Source organism: Homalodisca vitripennis, chromosome 1 (genome assembly GCF_021130785.1).
Source record: "Homalodisca vitripennis isolate AUS2020 chromosome 1, UT_GWSS_2.1, whole genome shotgun sequence".
NCBI classification, from domain to species: domain Eukaryota; kingdom Metazoa; phylum Arthropoda; class Insecta; order Hemiptera; family Cicadellidae; genus Homalodisca; species Homalodisca vitripennis.
Genome location: NC_060207.1, coordinates 184,896,306 through 184,921,775, shown reverse-complemented (window position 1 = coordinate 184,921,775; position 25,470 = coordinate 184,896,306). Strand labels below are relative to the sequence as shown.

The 25,470-nt window shown below is 34.3% G+C and overlaps 1 protein-coding gene across 1 annotated transcript in view; it reads right to left on the bottom strand.

The window, feature by feature from the left end:
• Positions 1–25,470, bottom strand: part of LOC124352879 (hexosaminidase D-like) — a 305,479-nt gene that overhangs the window by 121,527 nt on the left and 158,482 nt on the right. The gene's annotated exons all lie outside the window — the stretch shown is intronic.

The window sequence follows — 25,470 nt, the reverse complement described above, 5'->3', positions numbered from 1 at the left end:
TTTTGTTCGGACACAATCATACCCATTAATATCATACAACGACAGTATATGATTACTTTAAAGAATATTCAGGTAGAATTTGTCCATTATCCTTACATCGTATTATCCTTACAATAAGTGTTGTTTGCACACAACACAATTCACATGGAACATTATATCCTTGCAGTGCATACATAGCATTTGTTTTCTATTGTGACGGAATAAGAACAAACGGAGGACGAGGATAGCCTCACAATCAAAGGAAGCCGTATTGTTTAAAGTGGAAGAAAAGAATACAGACTGATGAACAAAGGATGGGAAAGGGGATAGCCGAGACAACTGAAACAACAAAGCAGGGGAAGAGAAACTGAGGGAGGATAGTGTACCGGTGTAAAGGATGGGGGGAGGGGGGAAGGGGTGTAAATACAGCCTGTGTCTGGTTCGTATCACACAAGAAAGGTTTCAACAACATTGTCTCTATTTAACACCTTTTCTTGTGGTTTGTTATGAACTTCGGGCTTATTTAATGTTATTCGGTTTTAAAGAACCTTGAATATGAGATACGCCTTACTTGACAAGTAATACCAACAAGTTACTGATTTAACACCGTCATTTATAATATTTACTAGTTTGTACAGTAAGGACTGAGTAGGTCAGTACCAAGACAACCATTCACATGTATGTACCGATAATACAACAACTCTCATATTAAAATTGTAATACAACACATTTACGAACATTTAAGAACTAATGACTTGAACTCAACATTAATATTACCTTCCCTATGTTGAAAAAGGATTAACTTGAGTAAGTTATTCTCAGTAAAATTTCAATTTCACCTACGCTGGCTTCCTTAAATGATTATTTGAGAAAGATCCAACCATTTTAAGGGTTAGGATTATATATTACAGTTTTCAATTTTCAAGTGACTGATTTCAAATTTTAATATCCTATATTCCAAACCTGTATCGCTATCATTAGATGTAAGATTGTAGAGGCTAGCAGAACCATCCAAGCAATATGCAATGAAGGGGTTACAACACAGATAAGAAATTAAATCTTCAACAACGACGGGTGCTGTAACTACTTGAAGCAGATGGGTAATAACAGAATAAAACAACTGTATGGGTAAGTAAGGTCAAGAGAGCTACTAGAACATCCAACCAGTGTTGTTTGCAAAAATATCAACTCACTATCAATCCAGGACTACTTTTTTAGTGTATTATTGACGATTAGTGATATTAATATAACAGGATTACCATAATTTGTCATCAATAAAACACGACGTTTTGTGAAATGTTATCTTATCTCTTCTTCAGGTTTAAATCCCTCACAATTTAGCAAATCCCATTGTAGGACCCATTCTCGCGTTGTAGTCCTAAGCCCACCAGGTATCACCAACCAGCCAAGACAAAATAGCAAACTCTACAGGGAATTATAAATAATGAAATCTTATAATTATTATCTTACTTAAAAAACATTATTACTAGTCTAACAAATGTTCTACGGTTATATCTTCATCCAACATACTTGTATATCAACTGCGCAAAAGTACAGATTATGCGAGAATTTTAAACGTAAGATAAAACTTATGTATTTGTCATCTGAGATGAGTAACTCACAAGAACTCCCCAAGTTTATTAAGTTCACACGAGTAGCACAAGCCATTTTCGCTACCACAGGTGTGTGTATGGGGAAGCCCATAATATATTGACGAGTATTATGCACCGAAGGTAACTCCTCCCCACCCACATAATTATCTCGCTCTGTTGTGTTATTAACAGCGTCATGAATAATGATGTTGGCGGCACTGAGGATGGAGAGTTCCGCCTACAGATAACCGAGTTTAGTTCTGCGGCTCGGCCTCTGTGGGTACATTATAGATGGCTATACTACAGAGATAAGTTGGCTGTTCTATCCGGTCCTAGCAATTTGCTACTATGTTAAACTCGCTCCTCGTTGGTTCAGAATACAACCTAGATATAACATATCGTCAAAACGAAATAAATTTTAAAAAACCAGTTATGAAATATGGATTCAATCTGTTAAAATTAATTTTTTTTTGTAAAGTTTTTAAAGAATAAAGGAAGAAACGTATGTAATTGGGAGGTATAAAAGAAAGAAAACTAATATTGTAAAACGTTAATAATTCAAAATTTTGTATAATTCTTCCTTCGACATTTTTATACAGGGATATAAAAAGTCTGCATTATTTCTAATTTTAGATATTATCTCGAATATTTTATTGGTCTTTTGAACTTCAAATTAACCAAATTCCACCGTACTAATTAATAAGCCATAAAAACTGGGATGTGTGGTAGGTGTAGAAATCCCAAGACCAGATTTAAAAACAACTTTTTACACATTAACTTTCGATAAATTTAAATTCTCCACTAATAAACTTGATTAAATGTAATCGACTGTCTGTGCAACCTTTGTGATGTCAGTGTGTTTATGACATGAGTGACAGCGTAATTACTCATTACACAGTGAGTAGGAAAGGGTTTGCCCGTTAGCCTGTCACAATATAAATATGTTGCTATGCTACACGTTCTATGTATTCTATCATTGACAATCAATAAACATGTTATCCATAATTATTTACAATTATATAGGATCAGTATACAGATTGAGTACTTTGAATTGAGTTGATGCTCCTTGACGTTCAAACAATTAGATGTGAATACTTGCCAAATTGTTGTGTTGGGAGTTGTATTAAGAGTGTATGCTTGTGTATTAAGTGTGTATGCTTGTGTATTAAGTGTGTATGCTTGTGTAATAAGTGTGTATGCTTGTGTAATAAGTGTGTATGCTTGTGTATTAATCCATATTTAATGAAAAACTATGCAAAAAGTAATATGATTATACATACAATGTTTTATCTGTTTCAATGGTGTGAACTCTTTAGATTAAGAGACAGAGATATTTCCCAGAATCTCATTCTACTGCTGATCATATTATGATATATCAAAGAGGGAAATGAATGCTTGATGATTGAAAAGTTAAAGTATGAAGCGTACCGGTTCGCAGTGTATAATAATTTGTAACTTTGTGCCTATCGAATCTTTTGTAACGTTATATAGACTTTGTTTAGACGCTAAAGATGTCACATTTGTTTCGTACTTAAATCAAATTTAATTTGATTATTCACGTTCTGAAACACTGATACTTGTCTAAAAATGAAAGTTACGTTCGACGTTTTGTTTGTTCATTTATTAACAATCAGGATTAGGAAACTCATTTTTTTCAATGCAAAACAAATTATCAGTAACAAAAACGCTACCTCATACAAACCCCATGAGAATAAAAACGACATGCTATAAAGCATTTATTTAGAACGCTTTTATATTCGTTCCTGAGAAAATATTCCACTGTTGCGAGACTTTTGGTCTATATCTGACAGAGGCACACACGGCATGATCAAAGAAGTGTATAATTACACAAAGGCTTTTTATAACAAAGACAAAAAGACTTAAATATTCCTTTAATATTCGACGAACTGTCGTTGTCAAAAGGTACAAAATATAATGTAATATAAAATATAAACACAATTAAGTTAAGAGCCAGCTGAACACTTTGAAATCAGTATTAAATCTAATTTAATAATTTATTCTTCTTTGGAAATTTTATAATCTTAACTGAATGTATTATCAAGTTTACAAAACTTATGGCTAATTACAGAATGTGTATGTAGATGCAAGTTTATAGTTTTTACGAGGTAGATAGAAAATAATTTAGTCTAAAATATAATGTCTACAATATTGAACACTAATTTCCACACCCAAAAATGGTCTTTTATTTAATCCAATTAGTAATTTTGATTTTAGCACCTACTGATGTGCTTGTTCTAAATGGTCCATCCATACTACTCTTAGATGTCAAAACAGCTAAGGTTAATAATATAATATGTTTGACATAATTTTACGCTGTTTAATTACAGCTGGGTTGTTGTGATTCATAGTTTTTGACGACCGAGTAATAGGTTTTGCCCAACTTCCAGCATCAGAGTTTACGATCTGCATCGCGTTTATGATGATGATCGAAACTGTGAAAGCTGATGTGTGACGTCATAATATTTTAGGGGCGTGAGCTCAATATTGATTTTAGTTCAACTTTCTTGTTCATCTTTTAAAAGGAAATTTCAGATAAGTAAACGGAGAGTTCATATAGTAACGTTTTATCTCTATAGAATATCTCCAACATATTTTATAATACCTGACTGAATTCAAGAATACAATAAAAGTGTACAATTTATGTATTCTTATTTAGGCGAAATTTTTATGGATATTTATACTCAAAAGAAGGATTTTATAATCATCGATTTTTTATGAAGTTGGCCTTTATTTACTTAATAAACATTAGATCATTAAAGATCTTGGTAAATAATTTAAAGTTAAAGGAATATTATTATTGCTTGGAACAATACAATAACAGATGATCTGACTCTTAGGATGGCCACCGAATACGAAGTGTTTGATTCTAAAAGAGGAATTGAATGTTTAGATAATATTAATATATTTATTGCAAGGTTTTATTTAAAGAGAGTAGAAGATAAAACTATTTTGACATAATTTATGAGTACAAGCTCATTATATCGAAAAAATGTGGTATTTGGAAAACATTAGGCATATTATTTATTAAAAAATAAGATTTCAGATAAATAAATAAGAACATCACCATTTACTTATTTTTAACGTAGAACAAGGTTCACGATCCTTATAGATATCAGCTAGTTTTATTATTTATTTGTGTTAATGTCTGCCTTTTAAGAAAAAAATTAAATGGCTTTATTTAGAGACGAAGTTAGGGCGGTCGAGAAAAGGCGTAAGCTGAGAAGTGTTGTAGTATTATTGAATTTACGATACTTGAGTTCCTACCATATGAATTGACATACTCGTCGGACAAAATTATCAACTACTTCCCACGTTATACTATTAGTTTTTCAATTTATTTTCGTGACTGTGTTATTAGAGAAAAATACGGAGTATAATTTTTAAATACTACAATATTGAATATTAGGAACTGTATTTTGTTAAATGGGCACGTTTAGTAAACATTTCAATCTTGGCAGAATGTTAGCGGTTAACATTTTACGTTTAAACAATGTTTTATATGTATAATTTTATGAGAAGAGAAACCAAGCAATCCTTTTGAGGCAATTGCGCTCCTGGGTGGTACTAAATCTCACAATATATTGTCTCACTACCTCTAGGGATGGACTTACATTACCAGTACACTATCAGTGGATGAAAATATACGAGGAAAAAATATATGAGTCTTCAGATAATACTGACCATCTAATAACGATTTGGGATACTTCCTATTCTGCCACAAACAGCAAGCTCCCCAGCTCCCCGTGGTAAAAAATAGAGCTTATTGTATGTTTAATACGCCAAAAGATCAACATGACAAATAGACAGAATAGACATAATGTCAGAATGTATAGGCTTACACCAAGCACACTCGTGATTCCTTTTCTTCACCAACCAAGCCGTTTCGCCGTATGTTCGTAAACTTTATTATATAATTCAACGAGCAATAGCGGACATGCAATGATACCTTCTACAAATAAAAATAATAGCCCAAATAGCATACTCAAATTGGATTGTGCATCTCTACCATACCACTTGTATGTTACAACTTTTGTGTATATCTGTCGTCTGCTTGTGTATAGTGCTGGACGTTGGGACGGAGCATTCTTACGAGCTAGCTGTAGTGAAACGAACTTCATAAGAATCATATTAAACTTCAAACATTTTTACGCCCTTAATTGTTTTGTTATAGAACTATGGGAGAGGATTGAATTGTATACGTTTTGAATTTCAACGATTAAATAGAAGGATGTTTTATATATCCATATATATACATTAAATTGTATAAATGGCAATAGCCTTATTTAATTTCAATAAACATTGAATCACAAAAAGTACTTGCTCCGCCGAGAGTATATATATATATATATATATATATATATATATATATATATATATATATATATATATATATATATATATATATAAGTAGATATGAATATGCCGATTCTAGCGCACTTTTGGAGACATACCGAAACCAATGAAATTTACTGTTAAATGTGCCATAAATGATTCTGAGAAAATAAACAGTAAATCTCGAATGTAAAATAACCGAATCTATATCTGTTTGCTTCTTTTTTTCTTAATCTGTAAAATCTAATGTAGTCAAATCTGCTTTGAATCAATGAAAACATCAAATGTTGTCAAATCTGCTACGAATAATACGAAAAATCTTCTAAATCTTTTATTCTACAAAATTGATAGTAACACAGTCTTTATCTTTAATAGTCTTCTTTCCAATAACAATCAAGTGTAATTTATCATTTTTATTCAATTCTTTAATCTTTTTTTCATCTAAGTGATTTAAAAATCTTTTTGGCAAGTGCACTTTGAAAACGGTTGGAATATCAAAGGAAAGAACAATTTTTACACAATCTTGCCAGACAGAATAACTGAATTACTTTAACACGTTACAGAAACCAATTAAATATATCAACCAGGGAACTGTGTTAGATGTACTAAAGAGATTGAATACGAAGTTTGGTCTATAAAAATAAAGATGTTTGATTCATTGCAAAATGTCAGGTTGACGACATTGATATACATGAAGGCGGAGGCAACAAAAGAAGCCAAGTTTGGCAAGCTAGAGTGAGCATGTTATTCATTGGATTCGTCAGAAATGAAGCAATATAAGGCAAGTTTCGCAGTGAATATAGCAGACCGGGTTAGACATGCAAAGAGTGCATTAAATGACATTTACTCGTATTACGGCATTGAATGAAAAGGTAATAACGAGAAAAGCGAATAAACCTCTAGAGTGTATCACGTTATACTTCATTTTGTTATCAGTTTTTCAGGACAGGACAGTTTACTTGACAGGAATGAAGTTAAAATTGAATGTGGTTTAACTGTGTTCGTTACTATATGTTACGAAGTTGCTTTTAATGATAAATTAGGAGATTTAATAATAGCCTAGTGAAGGTAAAGGATCTGCGGTTTAACTTGGAATCCGAACCACCAGGTTATCGGTATGATTTTACTAACTAAATTATATTAATCCTCGGTTCTCAGACTACAAAAGCCTACTGACCATTTCCCACTCAACATTTTAGTTGTATAGCTGTTCTTGAATTAATATAGAAATTGAGTATATCAAGGTTGAGAAAACCTTCAACAACCCTTGACCAAAATTGCTTGGCCCATACCAGCCCAGGAAATGAAGTGAGAGAATCACATTTGGGAGTAAACACTGTATGTACTAATGTGTGCACATCGTGCCACTACGTTATTAGGGTTAAACAATTAGATTAACAACATTTAACTATAATTTGTCAGTTGCAACATGATATGCATTATTGCACTTCAACATTACACAACTGGATTGGTAAGTGCTGCATGTCCCGCTGTGCATGCATGGTATCGACATGCATGACGGATGTCACCTTAACGAGGACACTGTATGCAATCAGGGACACTGATTGGGAGATAATGCTTGCATATCTAATTCATCATCAATATTGACGTGAGGTGACGTCATAATCATGTGTTAACAATCTACGTCACCGGTACGGTCAGTGTGAATCGTACTGCAACAATCTTATGACAAAATTCGTACTTCAAAAATATTTTTTTCCATCTCATGTTTGTGAGGATTCGACAAGTATAATTAATAAATACATGGAGATTTTTACGTTCTTCTCCTTTGTACGCAATAAATTAAAACATTTAAATCACCATTGAACATGGTTGTACTAATATAATCCACTATTATCTAAACGGATTTTAACATTTTCCTTCCTTGCCTTAAAGCACATTGGAGAGAAAGGGTAACCAAAAAAGTACGATGCATATTAAATGGAAGTCTAATTAAAGTTCTTGACGAGATATAATCTAATCCAACAAGGATATGCCTTTAATGGCTGAGCTTTAGCGAAGACTACTACTCGAAAGGGTGCAAAAATTTCATCTGTCCGCACGATATCTCGAAAAACTAAACAACCTACAGACTTGAAAAATTCCTAAGAGCTTAATTTCTATATGAGCAACATTAGGTTCGATCATGGTGCATGTCCACATTATGGGATTTGGTAACCATGGTGGCAACAAGGGGAAAAAGCAGAGTAAATAAATCTGTTAACAAACTGCGTGCAATCATACATGATTTATTTATTTCCAACGGACACACATTTCCATTTTAACACGTTGAATACACACATGATTTCACATCATGTGAAATCACATGTGTCTCATGCGTTTTCACATGATTGGAACTTGTGATGTTTTTATTCATAGAGTACAACGAAAAAATATAATAGAGGGGAAGTCAATAAGTCGGTGACAAGTTTTTATTTCAGCGTACCTTTGGTTTTAGTGCCCTCCCTAGCTCACAGGAGCTGTTATTACTTAAACATTACGATGAAACAATAATTTGAATAATGAACAAACATTTGAATGTATGAAGTGGCAAGATATCCCAAAAAGTTTTCATGATTAGACTTTAGTTTTCCATTATTATTTTCAATAGACTTTAAATTTGGCATACAATTTCATTTCTAGATAAATAATAATGTGTTTTAAGACGGTGCATATCCAACACGTAATTTGGCTAAGCAAAATTTTTGTATCATTGTTTTATGTATGATTGTTTGTTCGTCTATCTGCCTGCAGGACATCGTAATATTGATAAGAGTTATAAATTTGCATGCAAATGAAAAATAATTGCATGCAGAATAACCGAAGCTTGTTACGCACCGCTTTTTTTCTTGACCTAGGACATACACCACATTCGTTTGATAGCAAATCTTGAGCCGGTGGTAAAGCCTCAGAGTGATAAAAATCTCAAAATACACCGATCTAGGAGTTTTCTCAGTTAAGAATCCTGACACAGTGACTATATAGATCCATTTCAAAAGCAATAATTTTAAACTGTAATTCATTTAGTCTATTAAGCGATTTAGAGACCGTATAGCTTACCTAGTTATAATTATCTATTTATATCATGTAAAACTTATATACACGCAATAACAAAACAAATATAAGAAGACGCAGATTAGGAAGGCACTCGTAGCAGATATCATCCAGATATAAATGAGTGTAACATTATGGAAAACACTAGTTATAAAACACTCATTAGCAATTTCACAGTTACATTACGAGTGGTTTGTCTCGTACAAGAAAACTACACAAAATGTCTTCAACCTTAGTAGGATTAACGAAGTAGAACGGGGTGAATAAACTACAGTGAAGAGAAGAAGTGGGATTTCTTACACAAAATGTCTTCAGCCTTAGTAGGAATAACGAAGTAGAAAGGAGTGAATAAACTACAGTGAAGAGAAGAAGTGGGGTTTCTTACACAAAATGTCTTCAGCCTTAGTAGGAATAACGAAGTAGAACGGGGTGAATAAACTACAGTGAAGAGAAGAAGTGGGATTTCTTACACAAAATGTCTTCAACCTTAGTAGGAATAACGAAGTAGAAAGGAGTGAATAAACTACAGTGAAGAGAAGAAGTGGGGTTTCTTACACAAAATGTCTTCAGCCTTAGTAGGAATAACGAAGTAGAAAGGAGTGAATAAACTACAGTGAAGAGAAGAAGTGGGGTTTCTTACACAAAATGTCTTCAGCCTTAGTAGGAATAACGAAGTAGAACGGGGTGAATAAACTACAGTGAAGAGAAGAAGTGGGATTTCTTACACAAAATGTCTTCAACCTTAGTAGGAATAACGAAGTAGAAAGGAGTGAATAAACTACAGTGAAGAGAAGAAGTGGGGTTTCTTACACAAAATGTCTTCAGCCTTAGTAGGAATAACGAAGTAGAAAGGGGTGAATATACTACAGTGTAGAGAAGAAGAGGGGTTTCTTAAACAAAATGTCTTCAACCTTAGTAGGAATAACGAAGTAGAACGGGGTGAATACACTACAGTGAAGAGAAGAAGTGGGGTTTCTTACACAAAATGTCTTTAACCTTAGTAGGAATAACGAAGTAGAACGGGGTGAATATACTACAGTGAAGAGAAGAAGTGGGGTTTCTTACACAAAATGACAGAATGCAACGAGGCGAGGAATGTGAGCAGTTGAGTTATTGTTCTCACATCGTAACAAAATATAATTTGCTCTTCTTACTCAATAACGTTTATACTTCCCCTTTGAGGAAACAGAAGAACGAAGATATTTCTCTCTAAATTCTTTTTCTGCATAAAGGATACATTACGTTTACTTCGGAAATGTAAAGAACAGGATACAGTCCTTATACTTTGGACTGCCGTATCTTTTAAGTTGTTGAATTAAGCTTGCGATTAAGTTATCTTTTTATATTTCTAAGTAATTTACTGAATAATAATTTTCCTGACGAAAGACAAATAAATAAAAGAGCTTATCACTTCATGAGAATTTATATGCATTTAAAGTACGAATTGTGTGAATAGTTCTGTAAATAGTCCAAATGAAATCGCGTTATGATATAAATGTGATTTATACAGTAAGCATTATTTATAACTAATTTTAGAGAATTAAATAGGTTTTAATAATTTATTATCATTTGAAATTAAATTTCCTTGTAAATACAAACTATGGTAAGGATCATTCATAAACACGTAGTAACAACTGTCGTACCCTCATCATCAAAAAGTGCTTTGCGGGTCTGATTACAAAATATCCCCAAACACTACTTTAAATTAGTAATATTTCTCAAGGAATCGTATTTTTTACGTTTCTTATCTTAGGAAATATATTTAAAATCACCGAGACCAAATAACTTCAAAAATAAAACAATAACTAAACCGAATTTCTGTGGTGTTGAATAAGACACGAAGGTGTTTCTCAAGGATTTTTCATTCCACACTGACGACGAATAGCTCCAAAATAATGTGAGATTGTTAAGGACGACGTTTTAATAAATGTATCTAATATTTTCTTTAGTTTAACATATAAAAGTTATAGTGTATAGTGATCATAAGTGGAAAGTCCTAACCTGTAAAAAGAGAAACAAGGCAAGCAAAGTCAGGCTAAGAATTTGTCTATAGAAACAATACATTGAATTGTGTGTAAAGTAGACGAACTACCATTACAAAACTGGTCTTGAAACTTACAGCCTCGCTGTTGCATATTTGACTTTTTGGCTACCCCCTGTGTCAGTGAAAAATTCCGTTCTTACGTGTTAGGGCCTTTGACAGTATATTTAGAAGAACATCTACAAAGATTCTGACTTGGAAGTATAAAAGGATTCGTACTTTGGTTTTGTCTTACCACCTTATTTATGTCTTGGTTATGGAGACCTGAAGAAGAAGAGAAATCACAGTTATTTAAAGGAAGAATTTCAGGTTCGTAACGTAAAACGATGGCAAATGTTCGAAATATAACGGGTCATTCTTTAAGCCCTCCATGCGTTCTACTCTTAGGACAAAAAGCTGAGAAATTGCACTAGTCCTAAAAGGACCTTTTTAATGCTTCCGAAGAGACAGGATATTCTGGATGGGTGAGGTTGGTAGAAGAGGCTGCCTCCTGCCAAGATCCACGGAGGAAGGATTTTATTAGGCGTTAGCCTCAGTCATGTCCTCCTTGGAAGAAGGGAAAGCCAGTTCTCTATCCAACTGTCCAGTCAAAGCAGGCAGAGAGTGGCACACCCTTATGTCTAGGCTAGCAATAGCCCTTAACACTTAGGAAGCCCCACTAACTCCAAAAGTCATCTTTAGACACTGCCAACAGATAATATACTACATCTATATTAGTATATTATCCCCCTTGCACCCCAGAATCTCGACATTACCGGTTAGTGATGTGCCGCTCCTGTACATCCATATGGTTGCCAAGATCAAATGACACATCGGTTTTTGCACCCAGTGTAGGTTCAACTGAAGGGTATAAACCAGCCAGAAGTGAACTATCTGGGGTATCCATACGTTTCTCTATGATGAAGCAGAAAGTTCACCCATCCTACATCAGTGTTCTTCCTATCCCCTCTCTTCCTCTCGTATTATTTATCTCTTTTCCTGAATAATCCCGCTTTTACTATAGGCAATGCAAAAAATACAGCTTTAGGACTGTCAATGTTGTTACATATGTATAAATGAAATGTTACATCAGAGCAGACGTGAAGTCACCCAATAAATACTCCATTTTCATTCTTAGTTCTGTAAGTATAATCAGTGGGGTGGGGGAGAGGCAAACAAAAACCATAGTCTTTTGTTATATTTGTAATAACTGGTAAAACGTCATGATGTAAAAGAGTAAAGAGCATGAATATTGCAACTCTACATTTTGTACTATTTCAGTCTCGTTGTTTCACACTCTAATCAATTTTCAGTATTAATCTGCGAACTCAATTGGATTCAAGAAAAAACTGAATGCCAAAATACTCGCCAGAAATGAATGTGCAGATTAATTGGTTTTCTATGAATGAATATAACAAACGTTTCATGTTTTTTAACTTTTAAATCTTTTTAAATAAACAGTTCATCAAACGAATACGAATGAGTCTGATATGGTACAATACATTCATTTGGTGATTATATTTATTACGAAACTTTACAAGCAAAACACAGCTCGTCAATGCCATAATTGTATATTGTAATTTAAAATTATAAACATGGAAGTGGGAACGTAATTATCGGCAGGCACGTCATTTCAACAATAGATCGCAACTACAATGAAACAGAACGTCCAACCAGTTCTACGTGTGATTAACGTGGACGTATTTAATTGTCCTGGCAACGACATAGTTATTTATTGTTATGTACTTCGTGAATTATTTATATATTTTGATTTATACATTATTTAGTTCTAGACTGTACTATACCAACAAAGAGCTCATCTCCACTCTATTATTATTGCATTACAGTTACACCATGCAATGTTAACATAAACAATTAATAATCGAATTACACATGCATAAGGACATGTATTCTTTAACAATGGGACAGCACCAGTAATATTCACACGTATTTTTTACTATTAGATTGAATAGTTAATTATACAACATGTCCAATAAATTACTAATGTAAAAAATTAATACAATAATGAAAATAAAAACAATATAATATTTTTACTCGAAGCTAAAGATTTTACAGCAATGTAACTAAGCTATGCCCGGACTAGGATTCGTACTCCGCACGCCCTCCCCCTACTAAGTGAAGTGTTTGGGTCATAGGCCACTACTACCTTTACGAGCTGGGTAGAAAATAACCTACTGGAGTACGACTGTTAATTTGAAAATTCGGAATTAACCTTGAAATTTAGCCAGAGGGAAGTTCGGTAATCCAATCGTGTCATAGTTTTAGAACGAACGATAACATACTCGTTTCTGTAGTGTAATCTTAGCCTTTGTCAAAATAGGCAAACAATAGAAATAGCAAAATTTACAAATGGTTTGGAACATTGTTTCCTGTACGCTCTAACCAATGAATATGAAAAAGAAAACAAAGAAACTTCAGAAGCAAACATCACACTAACTATTCTAAAAGGCATAGCTAACTCACCTGACCCCTGATTTTTCATAGGGCATGCACACAAATACTACTAATAAATGGCTAATATTAGTAATAAATCATTCTTTAGAATATGAATCAAACAATAAATGTTATATAAGAAACATGTATAACCCACCCACCCATCCTCCAACCACTCTTTTTCCTTCCTCTGTTTCTTCCTCTCTCTCCATCTGAGTGCAAATGTGTATAAATTTGCTGTGTAGGAACATTATTCTCTATGAAAAATACCTGAGCGATTGGAAACTTTCGCTCTTAATAGGACTTCCAGGAATATTAAAATACATTATAACACAAGCATGGGCTGTATATGAATTTCAAAGGTAGAATTTAATTTTATATTTAAGAACAGAGCAAGTGATTCGAAGAACGTGTGCAATTTAGAAATAGCTCATCATCAAAATTTTTATATCGTTTACTTAACCACGGAGTTACAGACAAACAACAAAAGAACCGAACAGAAATAAATTGGACGGGAAGAATTGGGTAATCCCGTTTGTCAGTGACGCCATACAGTTTCCAAGAGTCCAAATAACCGCGGGGTCTGCTGCATGGAGAGGGGAGAGAGCGCTCGACTGATGCGATGCTGTAACAGTAATTTGTTTGGTCAGAGCAGGCAGGCCTCGGAGATGGATGGACGCTCGGTAAGTGGAAGTGGGCTGGAGAAAATGTCACAGGACAGCGTGCATAGTACGGCATAGCACGGTTTCTCTTCACTTCACTACCAAAACGAGCTCGCCTGTCGCGAATTCGTCAAGCAGGTCTTGTGGTAGGAGGGGAGAGGTAGAGAGCGCTCGACTGATGCGATGTTGTAACGAGTAATTTGTTTTGTCAGAGCAGGCAGGCCTTGGAGATGGATGGACGCTCGGTAAGTGGAAGTGGGCTGGAGAAAGTGTCACAGGACAGCGTGCATGGTACGGCATAGCACGGTTTCTCTTCACTTCACTACCGAAACGAGCTCGCTTGTCGTGAATCCCTCAAGCAGGTCTGATGGTAGAGGGGGGGGGAGGAGGGGGTAGAGGCCTTGGAGATGGAACGCTCGACTGAGGTGTCACATGCATGTACGGCATAGATTTGTAATCCCTCAAGCAGGTAGGTCGACTGAGGTGTTGTCAGTAATTTGCAGAGCAGGCCTTGGAGATGGATGGACGTTCGGTAAGTGGAAGTGGGCTGGAGAAAGTGTCACAGGACAGCGTGCATGGTACGGCATAGCACGGATTCTCTTCACTTCACTACCGAAACGAGCTCGCTTGTCGTGAATCCCTCAAGCAGGTCTGATGGTAGAGGGGGGGGAGGGGGGGTAGAGAACGCTCGACTGAGGTGTTGTTGTAACGAGTAATTTGTTTGGTCAGAGCAGGCAGGCCTTGGAGATGGATGGACGTTCGGTAAGTGGAAGTGGGCTGGAGAAAATGTCACAGGACAGCGTGCATGGTACGGCATAGCACGGTTTCTCTTCACTTCACTACCGAAACGAGCTCGCTTGTCGTGAATCCCTCAAGCAGGTCTGATGGTAGAGGGGGGGGGAGGGGGGTAGAGAACGCTCGAATGAGGTGTTGTTGTAACGAGTAATTTGTTTGGTCAGAGCAGGCAGGCCTTGGAGATGGATGGACGTTCGGTAAGTGGAAGTGGGCTGGAGAAAGTGTCACAGGACAGCGTGCATGGTACGGCATAGCACGGTTTCTCTTCACTTCACTACCGAAACGAGCTCGCTTGTCGTGAATCCCTCAAGCAGGTCTGATGGTAGAGGGGGGGGAGGGGGTAGAGAACGCTCGACTGAGGTGTTGTTGTAACGAGTAATTTGTTTGGTCAGAGCAGGCAGGCCTTGGAGATGGATGGACGTTCGGTAAGTGGAAGTGGGCTGGAGAAAGTGTCACAGGACAGCGTGCATGGTACGGCATAGCACGGTTTCTCTTCACTTCACTACCGAAACGAGCTCGCTTGTCGTGAATCCCTCAAGCAGGTCTGATGGTAGAGGGGAGGGGAGGGGGTAGAGAACGCTCGACTGAGGTGTTGTTGTAACGAGTAATTTGTTTGGTCAGAGCAGGCAGGCCTTGGAGATGGATGGACGTTCGGTAAGTGGAAGTGGGCTGGAGAAAGTGTCACAGGACAGCGTGCATGGTACGGCATAGCACGGTTTCTCTTCACTTCACTACCAAAACGAGCTCGCCTGTCGTGAATCCCTCAAGGCAAGTCTGATGGTAGAAGAGGGGAGAGTGCTCGACTGATGCGATATTGTAACAGTAATTTGTTTGGTCAGAGCAGGTAGGCCTCGTAGATGGGTGGACGCTCGGTAAGTGGAAGTGGGCTGGAGAAAGTGTCACAGTACAGCGCGCATAGTACGGCATACCACGGTTTCTCTTCACTTCACTACCAAAACGAGCTCGCCTGTCGTGAATCCATCAGGCAGGTCTGATGGTAGAAGAGGGGAGAGTGCTCGACTGATGCGATATTGTAACAGTAATTTGTTTGGTCAGAGCAGGCAGGCCTCGTAGATGAGTGGATGCTCGGTAAGTGGAAGTGGGCTGGAGAAAGTGTCACAGGACAGCGTGCATAGTACGGCATAGCACGGTTTCTCTTCACTTCACTACCAAAACGAGCTCGCCTGTCGCGAATCCATCAAGCAGGGTGCTGGTGGAAGGAAGAGCACTAACGGTTATTTAAATGGTTAATGGAGTTGAAATTATTATATGATAATAATCGTTTTAATGCAGTAGCCAACAATAATTTTTCATTAGCAATAGTGCATGGTTCTTCCTCTCCAATACACTAATACGAAATAGCCTGCATTTTCATTACAATAAAAATAGGGTGAAGTTGTTTTAATAGCTATTGCAACATGTATAGTATAGCTAAAGCCATCCTAGTACAGTAGCCTACATACGAATTATGCTCTGCTAATGTGTAAACACATCACAACACTGATGTGAGTAAGTAGGATTACATTTTGTCTTTGGATTGTTACGGTTCTACTTTAGATTGTTGTTTTTTTGGGGGGGGGGAGTGGGGAGGGGACAAAAGTAATTGGCCTGAGAAGGAGGTAATTTGTACCTCTCTCCGGCGGGCGGTGCGACACTGCTTCCTTAGTTTCATGGGATCTTAAGTGAGTTTACATTAACAAATATTTAGGCAAACAACAACAAAAATAGTGTCAAAATCTACACTTTTCCATAGTAGCATATTGCAAAAAGGTTGCATATTACATTGTAATGTTATGGAAGAAGAAACTTCACAAAAATAACATAAGGTGAAGTAAAACCACTATCATAAAGATAATGGTCAATAAATTCACCGTCTGGACACATAAAAGCGTAAATGACGTGATGGTGAAATTGACGCTATTGTTCTCCCTGGACATACAGCACATGGAGACATTTCTTGTCCCGAATAAGATAAAATATGCCGATCCCATACTACTGTTGACTATAAATGATTATGCACACAATTCAAAATTCAAAATTCAAAACGAATGTCATTTTGTTTTACAATAATGTATGCTAACGATATTCATATATTTTTCGCCGTTATTTTCAAACGTGTGAAGTAAAAGTAAACGCTATTTACACCAAACATTTTTACACGTAAACACATATAAGATATACAACATAATTCGTGTTTACGTTCAACACTTCTCAGTTTAGAACGTATTAGCCGTTGTTTTTGTGTAGCCTGTACTTGTATAAAAACTAAATAATTCAGTACATTATGTGTAGTCATTACAAATTGTAGCTGACAAGATCGCCTGGTATCACTGTACAAATCTAACGCTGTCTTAGACGAGACCGTCGCAAAGCCTACTAGAACGATAAGGAAGCTTTTACTCTTTGGCACTGTTAAATTTTGATGAAAATGAGATCATCGCATTATCTCTGGCACTACAGAACTGGAAGAATAGCTCTTAAGACTATAAAATACTATTCAACATGCCTATGAACAGGCCTATTTGTATTAAGATCACAATTTGAAGTAAGATGAAACTTTTCAAGAACACTACTTACAACAAATTGTTACAAGATTACAAGTCATTCTGTTTTATCCCACTAGCGGAAATGGGATGCTAAAAAAGATAATGATAACCGCATGCAGATAACAACTACTATCTTACAGCTGACTAGGAAATAGCGGTGAAGCTTACAACGAAAATGAGCATCTTGTAATCAAAACTGAATAATAAACAGTGGTAAAAATGGAAAACATGTATATATATGTACCATTAGTTTATATATATATATATATATATATATATATATATATATATATATATATATATATCACTCTGTTTAGTTTTAAATAGATAAAGATGGAGAGAAGGAACTCGGAACACCTTTCTAGGAAATAGAAGTGAACTTTTTAATCTCTTTAACAACTTTGCCCATTTCCCTCCAACAGGATTTTTGGGGGACGGCTCAAATTTTTTAAATGTGAAGACTCACTAAGGCACACCTCACTTGAAAGATCTTGATAAAAGAAAAGAAGAGTAGAAACTAGAGCTTTCTATCTCAACCCATTACAAAACAGCAGCTCATTGAAATTAAATTAAAAATTTATTGAGGCAAAACATGAACATTCACATTCATAAGGTAAAATAACTTCAATAGACAACCACTTTTTTTACAAACTCAAACCCGTTTTACAGTTATTACCTGTTGCAGGCCAAGCCTCCCTTAAAGATAAGGGAACCAGAAAGAACCAGTTTTGAGGAAGTCCAGTATTATGATCAGTTTCTGGTTTGAATTAACAAACTTAAGACGTGTTTTTTTTATACTTTACGTTGAAATGGAGTGAAAAACAGAGTGTATCCATACTTTTAACTCTATTTTTACTTGTGTAATTTTGATTAATATTGGAATAAATACAACTTACCAACTAAGCAGTTCAAATCAGTTTATTGAATACATACCTAGAACAAAAAATCGATTTATTCTAAATTATTGTTTTTACGTAGTTAATTATATATTTACACCAATAAGGACTTTATTAATCATAATAAAACTATAAAAGTATAATTATTTAATACTTACTTCGGTAAGTTAATACTTTGATGGACCAGATAGTTTACATTTCCCTCAGTTTGTACCATTAAAAATAATAAAATATTACAAATATCTGTTCCAGCGTTAGTTGAAGTGTTAAAACTACGATTTGAAAGCGTTGACACTTTTAATAAGTGTCAAATTAAAAATGGAACATAGGCTTGCCATCTTAGCCCGACATTTTCAAACATTTCTAATCAAACAATGTTAAAGCACCTCTCAGTGATACAAAAAATACTATTAACAACAAGAAAAGTTGTCGTCAAAATAACCAAACATATTCTTATAAGCCCAGATTGGTGAAAATTAAACTAAACAGTCTCTCACAAAGTACGTGTGATATGTGCAGAGACATTTTTTGGCGTTATTATCAATGCTACTGAGATAGTGTCACTTGATTACTGCTGAACCATGTCATTGTGATATACATATATATATATATATATATATATATATATATATATATATTCAAATGCAACATTTCGTGATACAGGAATCATATAAATGATATTATGACATCTATCAAGAAGGTCTGCCATGTAGAAGACGAGAACGCTTGTGACTGTAGAAGTCATTAAGATAGTTCATTTGGTTGTAGGTTGTATACATTTGTAATATAGCCCAGTCATTTATCTATACGATAACCCTGAAGAAAGAAAAGAATATAAAAATATTCATATATTCAAGTCATACTACTCCATGTCAATTTAGAAGCAATTAAAGTATGGATTTGGAAAAATGTGTAATCCAGTCCAAGGAAGGAAGACAGAAGATAAGAATGTAAGAGTTAAGATTATATGTATCAAACTTTTAAGTGCATGATTTATAACCTATGACACATTTTAATGGTCTTTATTAAAGAAATATTAATTACGGATTTTATACTGTTTTATATAGTCATCCTTCATAGATATATTAAAATAATTATAGATCCTTTATCTTCAACCGGGTTTGTCGGCCTGATTCGCCTGATCATGTAACTAGACACCTCTAAATTTCAGGAATTGGAAGACTTTAAATTCCAAGACTTCCTCATGGGAAACGCCTAATAATGGGGATTCGTATGTGTTCTGTTTTGGGAAAAGATATTTTACAGAGGTGTAACACTTTTTTAATTAATAAACTAATCTGACCGAACACTGATTGTACTACCTTAGGGAATTTATGAAAGGAGTTTGTTTTTTTATTATAAATTTCTAAAGCATCCACATCTTCTTTTCATGTGACTCAATTGAGCGAGTGACCCCATGATTCCAATCAGAGGTAGGTCATAGAGCAAGTAGGACGCAATCACTGAGACGAATCGGGGCCACAGGGCAACTGGCTGATTGGCCGCCGCGAATCAGGCTATTGTAGGAAATAGACAAAAATAATCAGACTGGTTCCACTAACTACAAGTCTTGATAAACAAGCGGAATAGTGATTTTCTGGGAACTGTATTTTCCATCTTGTTTCATTTATAGCTATAAGCAATTTTATTTACTACAACGAATAAACCAACTTCCTAATCATAGTATAAATGCGAAATTGCATTTGTTTGTTTTCTTTTCACACGTAAACTACTCAACTGACTCAAGCTGAAATTTTACATGGACATTATTGCGGTTCCTGGGATGAATATAGCCTATTTGTATTTCAAAAATCCCTCCGGGCTACGCCCCACTGGTCTTTAATTTAGCGAAAAATCCCATCTTGGTCTCTAAAGTTGTGTAATATTAATTTAAAGAGCGTGTCAAATGTAATTAACTGTTCTGTGTAAACATTCCTCATTACTTCAATTTGTTTACATTTATAGTGAGTAAACTTTGTAATAAATAACAATAATCCTTAACGCCGTTTTAGATTTCAGCGATTAGATAAGTACTCATCTACCTTAGAACATGTCCTAAAATATAAGAAGGTCAGAATGTATTTCACTCCGAAGACTCCCTTTGAAATCATTTGAAATCAGGGCAGCCGACAAAACTACCCTAAATTACATTTCGCTGGACTGTTCTTTTGAATTAATGTACCAGTTCCAGCTCAAAATGTTCTAAAATATTAAAATCTATTACTATAAATTTAAAGACTGATACAAAACCCATCTTAGTTCTCTTTTGTCAGAAGTAGGCTTCTGTGATCACTGATATATATATATATATATATATATATTATATATATATATATATATATATATATATGTATATATATATATATGTATATATATATATATATATATTATATATGTATATTATATATATATATATATATATATATATATATATATTCTTGATCGGGAAACACCAAATTCAACTACGGAACAAAACATACTAAGAACGAAGTAAATTACATTCATTGGGCTTAATTATAAACTTTTGACGTATTATCTTGATAGCAGAAAAAAGGCAAACTCAAAATTTACGTCGGAAATTTAATTAACTCTAACCAGCAGTGGTCATACACGTGCAACGCCTACTCAATTGCGCGCAAAGCAGCGGGTAACTGCTAGCAGTGCAGATATAAGAAACTATGCAGTATAACTTTTACATTTAAAGACTGTCATAAAACCTATTTAAGTTGTATATATTTTTTTGCAAATATATATGCATATATATATATATAAATATTTATTTATTTATGTATTTTTTGATCAGGAGAGAGGCAAAATCAGCTTTGATCCAACAATTACTAAGACCATAGTAAATTAAAAGTACCATAATTATACACCTTTTAAGATATTTTGTTGATCGTGGGAAGAAGGCATATTCAAGAGTGTAGTCGGAAATATAAATCACTCTAACCAGAAGTGCCCATACAGGTGTGAAACTTACGAAATTGCGTGCGAAGCCAATGGTAACTGCTAATCTGAATATAATTTGAAAAACTATTATCCTTATCATTTTAAAGATCTCCACAATTCCTAGCAGCATCTACTGTACAGTTTGTGCCTTTAGGTTTTACCAGATACTCGTATTCTATCACGGTGCAATCGTGCTATTTATTTTGTCCGTAATATCGTACAGCAGTTTGACAAAACCAGTGAATTTTACAGTAGGATACGAGTATTTAGGTATTTCAGCTCGGTTGTCAGTATACTGCACAAAGAAGGTCGGTAAACATAAGAAAAACAGGCGTATTATTAAATGTTACCAAAATGAGAAAAAAGCGCAAAAAAAAAATACTTTCACGAGATTTGGTTATGGTAAAATACTTAATTTTGACCGATATTAGTTATTTGTACAGCAAAATGTTGTGTTTTGGTTTGATGTGCAGTGTAAACAATAAAATTATTCTTGAAGAACTTGGAAACAATTGAATGAATATTGAATAGTAGTTTTTTCCATGACGCATTACAGAGACACTATTATAAACCGGTAATAATGAATGATAATGTGTTTTCATACACTGAATAGTCCTGTTATCAAGCCTACATACAGTCTCATTGTGCCTATCCATGGATAGAGGTCGAACCAGTACCACTATGTAAACACACACTCTATCTGGCTACCACTGTTGGGATTTACATCTATCACAATATCTATGTCTTTGTAGTTCCCTTTAGTTTGTTCAGTTCCAGCTATCTGGGGTGCTTTTGTAAGAACTTGCATTATTTCTAACCTCACGAGGAGAACTTCAGTATTAATATCTCTCCAAACACAGTCGTAGGTACATTCTTGTGTGGCTATTATATCAAGGTACCAAATTAGAGTACTATTGTTTTGGGGGTTTAATACAATATACAATGATTCAGGCTCTTTAATATCGTCCTGAAAAAATTATTGACTGAAATAATTATAAGCATATAGTGGTTTATAAAAACGTGACTTGATTTGGCAGCTAACAGAAACTACGTTTGTAAACGTATCCACTTGTACTGCCTAAATGTCATTGTATATTTCTCCAAACCTTTGGTCACAACCATTTGAAAATTCTACATATAAAATAAATGTAGAGATAAATTTGTGAATCATTTGTTGTGAATCGTAGAGACTCCTCGCGCCATTCTCAGGTTAGCTTTACGATGCCTAATATCGTAACTATTCCTTTTAGAAACTTTGAAAAACAGACATCTTGAAACCTTAGGAGAGATAAACTATATGTAAGTGTAAAAGTTACTTCAAATCAGCCTATTTAAAAAAAATCAAAATGTACATTTTCCATAATCCAAACGCTAGTCATCTTGAAACTTTTCCTAGTCTAACAAACTTAACCAAGGAATGGGTACAAACAGTACAACATTCGTATCTGTCCTCTTCAGGAAATCCTGATAAATTAATATATGGTAATTTAATTAACATGAAACATAAACACAGAGATAGACACGGCAAAAAGTAACACTACTTAGCAACCAAAAAGTTCTCGTAATTAAATAACAACCTACGTTTTCAAGACGAAATTTGAAATCCCACTGGCTGTTATTATGTTCCCAGTTATTTCTTTTTTGCGAGCGAAATTTCAAGTTCATGCGAAACTTCAACAAAAAGAAGGAAGTAATCAGCTAAGCGAAAACATGTGTGAAATGTGTAGAACAAATCGGTTTGCTGCACTACACCAGGTGCCTGTGAACGTAACCGTTATCAAAGAAAAAGTTAGTGCCGCCAACATTCCATGTGCCCAACAAATATTATTCTCGCCAACCCCGAGTTTAAATTTATCACTAAAATATAAGTAAAATATATTAAATTACAAGACCGATGCAAATAGTCATAGGGTTAAAAACTAAAATCCTTTTCCACTTGTGTTCTATCTTTTATAAGACAATTTGAACAAACTTAGCTGGATTAGTGAATGGAAAATATATTAGACCTTCACTATCATTAATGGTCCGATTTATTATAGTTTAGACTGTAAAAAGAAAATTTCAAATAAAATAAATAAATTACCTAATTTATACATTTTATTTCATCGTAAAACGTTATATTAAGCTTTACACAATTGCATGTACTCAAAAAAATTAAAAAAAAAAAATTATGATATGTTTATATCATATGAATAATCTTGGTGAGGTGACACTAATAATTGAGAATAGTTATTCTTAATCAATATAACTTTAGTTCTATCAATTTAAAAGGGCCAAATGCACAGAATGAGACGAACCGATGAAAATACAAATTAATAAAAATATAACATTTTTCCTTTGTGTGCCCTTCTTTCGCAAATTATTGGTTCATCTATTGTTGATATTTTATATTTGAAACATTTCTTCACGTTATTATCTTATTATTAATTCAAGTTGTTAGCGAACCTAAGTACATGACACACTTAATATTGTATGTTAATAATATATCTACCTATATAAATTTAATTAGTGCCACATTATAAAATTATTTTTAATTAATTATGTTTAATCAGTAGTTAAATTAAATTTTTAATGGCTCTTAAATTTTTATAATGTTTCTCGTTTACAGGCATGTAAATATGTAATGAACAATGAATGTGCATTACCAAACATTTGACAAACGCAAATATAGATCTCATCAGAATTGTGTAAATACAACAAACCAAAAATAAAAAAAATCCATAGAAAGTAGTTTTCACAAGTTAAACCGATAAAAGATGAAAATTTGAGTTCTTCGCCTCCTTTAAACAGTTGGAAGACTTGTACGTGCCTTGCAGATTGTTGAAATATTTGGATTTCCTGCCCCTTATCAATATTTTTTTTAGGAACCCAACACTTTGTATTCTCCTTAACTGAAATATACGGTGAGGTTAATGCATTGAAATGTAACAGCATTGAAATATAAAGTAACATTTACAATGCTTCATTCCCCTGTAAAAAGCAAAAAACCCTGTTTACTGCAAAAGCAAAGCAGCGTGGGTGAGACTAACAAGACTAGGGGTGGTAAGGAAACCAGTGTGGTTGACTAAGGGATGTTGGTTTGTGGGTAGGGGGGGGGGAGGAGAGAAGGAGAGGGTCAAAGCTAACATCTTCTGTGGTTTACCTCGCACTGTTTTTGTTAGTTAACATCAATGGAAACAGAGATAGAAACACCTAAATTTGCTTCCCAGGGTGTATTCAGTACCCAGTTAGGGTAAGTAGTTTCGTTTTTAAGTAATCGATTCATCATTCTCCACATTTGGAATTTTCTGTAATACAAAATGCGTCATTTGTACACCAAAACGTGAGGCGCAATAGGAAGTTGTGTTGGAAAATTTGTATTCATTAAAAAATTGCTTAGCTACAGTGGTATGATACTTTTCTTGAAAATCAGAAGAACATAAGCACTGTTTTTGTTAGTTCCACGGGGAATATAGGAAATTTAAATTATTATTTAAGAAAAACAGTAAAAAATTAGGTTCCGTAATTTAACAGTATGCATTTGAAATATGACTGATTAACGAGTGGGTTTGACTTATTTATAAAAATGTAATTTCTTTAAATAGTGTTTTATTAAAAACACAATTTTGTTAAATTAAAATTCCATAAAAATGTAATTTCTATACATAGGTAAGCTCTCCAAAACCATACTCGACGTCATAATTCATACATACATAGTGTTAACAAATTACATTCTTCTCACTACTGTTTTTCTTTCGTTCTGATTACAAAATTGTCCAAAATTCCTAATTGTAATACCACAAACCCTCGTGAAACCATCAAGAACAATGTAATCTAAAAGAATTTATCTTTACGAAAATAACTGTTTAATTGTACTAGTTATTATTACTTGATTTAGTTTGAAAGGAATGTTATTAAAGATCTACATCGCATGCACAATAAGAAATATATGTAAACAAACGACAAGAATCTCACATAGCTATGTTAGTATCATTTGACACATATTATTACATGATAATAATAATACATGATAATAAATCCTTCTTCGTTTGGACTCGTTCAATCACCGTTGATTGAATTAATTCAATTTAAAAATGGCTTTTCTAGGAGATAAGTTCGATTACACTTAAAGTGGGTGTATCAAACTTAAACCAATGGAGGAAGAAGTTAACAAAACTGTAAATCATGTTC